The sequence below is a fragment of the Corythoichthys intestinalis genome, chromosome 11 (assembly GCF_030265065.1).
Source record: "Corythoichthys intestinalis isolate RoL2023-P3 chromosome 11, ASM3026506v1, whole genome shotgun sequence".
Taxonomy (NCBI): Eukaryota; Metazoa; Chordata; class Actinopteri; order Syngnathiformes; family Syngnathidae; genus Corythoichthys; species Corythoichthys intestinalis.
The window spans coordinates 309,563-313,533 of NC_080405.1; the positions used below are offsets into that span (position 1 = coordinate 309,563).

General features: G+C 39.8%; 1 long non-coding RNA gene across 1 annotated transcript; it reads left to right on the forward strand.

Moving 5' to 3' along the window:
• The first annotated feature begins 896 nt into the window (after nucleotides 1-896).
• On the forward strand, nucleotides 897-3,375 carry LOC130924179 (uncharacterized). The gene is made up of 3 exons (XR_009064836.1): nucleotides 897-990; nucleotides 1,900-2,381; nucleotides 2,708-3,375. It is a non-coding gene; the product is annotated as an uncharacterized LOC130924179 (long non-coding RNA).
• The last annotated feature ends 596 nt before the right edge of the window (nucleotides 3,376-3,971 follow it).

The window sequence follows — 3,971 nt, forward strand, 5'->3', positions numbered from 1 at the left end:
TTACATTTGGAAATTTAGTTCTAGGACATTTGATTTGAGCGCAATCTTCAAACTTAATTAAAAAAAGTCATTTAAGCCTTTTCACAGTGAGATCTATGCGATATGGCCGAGAAATGTAATTTTGATGTTCACTCCCAAACCGCTGCGCAGAAGTCAACCAAACTTCAACCATTAGTGTATTGTATCACAATCTAGTAGTTACATGTGGAAATTTGGTTCTAGGACATTTGATTTGAGCGCAATCCTCAAACTTAGGTCAAAAAAGCCATTTAAGCCTTTTCACAGTGAGATCTATGCGATATGGCCGAGAAATGTAATTTTGATGTTAACTCCCAAACCGCTGCGCAGAAGTCAACCAAACTTCACCCAATAGTGTATTGTATCACATTCTAGTAGTTACATTTGAAAATTTCGTTCTAGGACATTTGGTTTGAGCGCAATCATTAAACTTAGGTCAAAAAAGCCATTTAAGCCTTTTCACAGTGAGATCTATGCGATATAGCCGAGAAATGTAATTTTGATGTTAACTCCCAAACCGCTGCGCAGAAGTCAACTAAACTTCACCCAATAGTGTATTGTATCACATTCTAGTAGTTACATTTGAAAATTTCGTTCTAGGACATTTGGTTTGAGCGCAATCATTAAACTTAATTAAAAAAGTCATTTAAGCCTTTTCACAGTGAGATCTACACTGTAAATGCTAACATTCAAATTAATTAAACGTGATAAGTGAACTAAACTCAATTTTCATCAACCTGTTGTGAACACTACTTTTAAATAAGTAAGTAGTAATTTGGGGTTGGAGAACTTGCTTAACTTGATATATCCCAGTTAAGTCAAATTAGAAAAAATAATTTCTTGTACCCAGTTTCCTTTGGGCGTTCTATCAGACATGCGCAGATCTGCCCTGCCCACTTTCGCGCTCTTTCCAACACCTTTCTCAGTTATTTTCGCCATTGTGGGTTTACTTGTCCTCAGCACACTGATTTGGTAAGTACATATTTTACTCTTTTGTAAACCGTCGATTTGTCTTGTTGTAGTGTAGTAGCCTGTGTGCTGCCAGGGAGGAGAAGTGTCAATTACATCAAATATCACCGCTAGCAAGCATGCTATATGACCGTGACAGGAACCTCATCATTTTCAGAAACAAATGTAGACTACAGTTTATGGTAGACTCCCATTTTATGCCGGCCGGCGTTTTGAATTCTTGACAGACGGGGCTCGTAACGTTTTTAGGCGATGGGAGAGGTTTTTAAAACCGATTTAAAACAGTTACCGAGCGGTTTTAAGTTAGGTAGACCGAGGGGAGGTTCGCTTCCTGTTTTAAAAATAAAAACACTAATTCTATCGTTAGCGGGTGTTTTATTTTGTGAAACTAACAGGAAGTGCCTTAATCACTACGGCTAGCTTGAGTAGCGCCGAATTTGCACGTTGTGGATCTAAACGGCTACTTTCTCACGTAAAAATGTTAGAAATGTCGATAAAGTGATTTATTTACAGAGTTAGTGCTAGAATTAAGTCAGCTTCAGCCTGTCTATTTCGGCTCAGGTAAGAGCTAAATGCACAGTCAGACCTTATGTGCGCCAACGTAATCGGTTCTTGCGTTGGAGCAGGGGTCCCCAAACTACGGCCCGCGGGCCGGCCGGACACGGCCCGCCTCCACAATTGGTCCGGCCCCCTGAACCCCCCCCCCCCCCCCCCATAGTGTTATTATTTCCTGGCTTTTTTCTGTGAAGAACCCAGACAGGGTTATTTGGTTATTATCTATTTAATTAATTGTGTTATTATTATTCATTATTATATGATATTATATTATGTTATAATTATTTTTATTTTATTTTGTTCCAAGAAGAATTCAGAAAGGGTTATTTAATTATGGCTTTCTGAAAACACATTTAGGCACTGCTGCAATCGTCACACTTTTTCTGTTACAAACTGACCCGGCCCCTCATCAGAGAAGGGAAAAGTCATGTGGCCTTCACAGGAAAAGGTTTGGGGACCCCTGCTTTAGAGTGTTTGTCATCTGCCCTTCCATTTGCTTTTCTTCATGTGCAGTGCTCCCCCTCCATGTTTGATCAAACTGCACTGATAATTTGAAATTGTTTTAAAATGCATTAATCGCAAAAATCAGAGGACTAGATCACATTTCCCCCTGTTATTTCACCACTTTAACTTTGGTCTAACCTAATATAGGAATACAGATAGAAAGAGTGCAGAGATCACACTCGACGCCATAACAACCTGGTGTGTTTAAGGTTGGTCATTTATGTGCCTATATTTTGAAATTGTTGCCTTAATTTTGTGTTCTTTTTCACCATCCCCCAATCAGGCTGAAGCAAATGGTCAAAAGTCCACACATACCTCAGTCTCAGCAATTACAGGTATGTTTCATACACTGATCAATGAATCATTTAATATTTGTATTTGTTTCATGGGTTGGGATAACAAACATGCATTAATGTTTTTACAGATGGATTAAGAAATTAATTGTACATCTCAATTTGAATGTTCAAAAATAATCAATTACGTTAATTTAAAAATAACTCATTGTTAAACATTTTAGTTTGTGAATATTAAAATAATTTATTGCAGATTTTAATTTGTGATTAAAAATAATTGGACATTTTAATTTGTGACTGTTAAGAAAAAATTTAACTTTTTTTTTTTCTAACAAGTTCTCAATGCTGAAATTATCATGTCTTTTCAGGTCAACCAAAGCAGTATTCTCTAATGCAGTGGACTTGCAAGTACTGCACATTTTCTGCTGAAAAGAGCCTACTTGCTTAAGCATTACCGCTTAAAACATGGATACCACACTCGGACATCCCTACTCCCATGTCTTCATAAGGACTGCCTCTGCACATTTAAATCTTTTAATGCACTCAAAGTACACCTATCGACATGGCACTCTCAAAAAGATGCAGGCAAAAGTGGAGAAACTGCATTTGACCGTCAGTTGTGCAACTTTGTGGAGCCCTGCTCAGAAGCAGACTTCTTTACCCATTTGCGAGGACATCTTAAGCTGAGGCAAATGGTTACTTGCCCATATCAAGACTAACTTTCAGAGCAGTATTTATTCGACCTTCACTGCACACAAAAGCAAAGAAATGTGAAATGTGTTTGAGCCATAGTGTGGGTAGGACATTTGTGTCTAAATCATTCAATCCCAATAAAAGTTGCTTTAATAAAAAAAAAAAACTTATTTTTAATCAAAGAAAAAGAACCTTTTGCAAAAATATATTTTTTTGAAAATATATATATTTTTAAATATATATTTTTTTTATTGACGTGTCACTTTTTTTTTAAAGGAAAAAGTTTAAAACTTTTTTTTTAAAGTGGAAAAAGTTTTGAACGCATTTCTTTTTTTCTTTTTGAAGTGGAAAAGGTTTTAAAGGCACTTTTTTTTTTGATTGAATCATTTTGACACAAAGATACGACTTCAACGCTACTTCCGACATGTTTGAGTGGCAGGTGACTACACCAATGGCATAAAAGAATGACTAATGGCCACCAGGGCTCCATCGAGCCATCGGACTCTGCTCGAGTCCAAGCCGAAAATAGGGCACTGGTACGGGGGGGTGACATCGGCATCTGACCGGAGTGCCCGCGCTGGTATGGTGCGCTGCTGCTTAATGTGATTCAAGAGGGGAACTTCACCCACTGCCCTGACGTGACGGTTGGCAATCGGGGTCCAACCGCAGTGTCGCGACGCGCCGGTATGGGAGTGGCCCGACACTAGCCTGCCCAGTAGCCCGCGCCGGGAGCCCCGTCGCTTCAGCTTTGAATGAGTGTCGTGTCAGTCGCGGGCCGTCTACTCAACAGCCGGCCTCCGCGCCGGGGTAGTGATATCAGGGTCCGCCAGTGTGCCGCAACAGGGCACCGTACCATCGCCGGCACACCGGTGAGATGCCGATGTCACACCCCCGTACCGGTGCCCTATTTTCGGCTTGGACTCGAGCAGAGTCCGATGG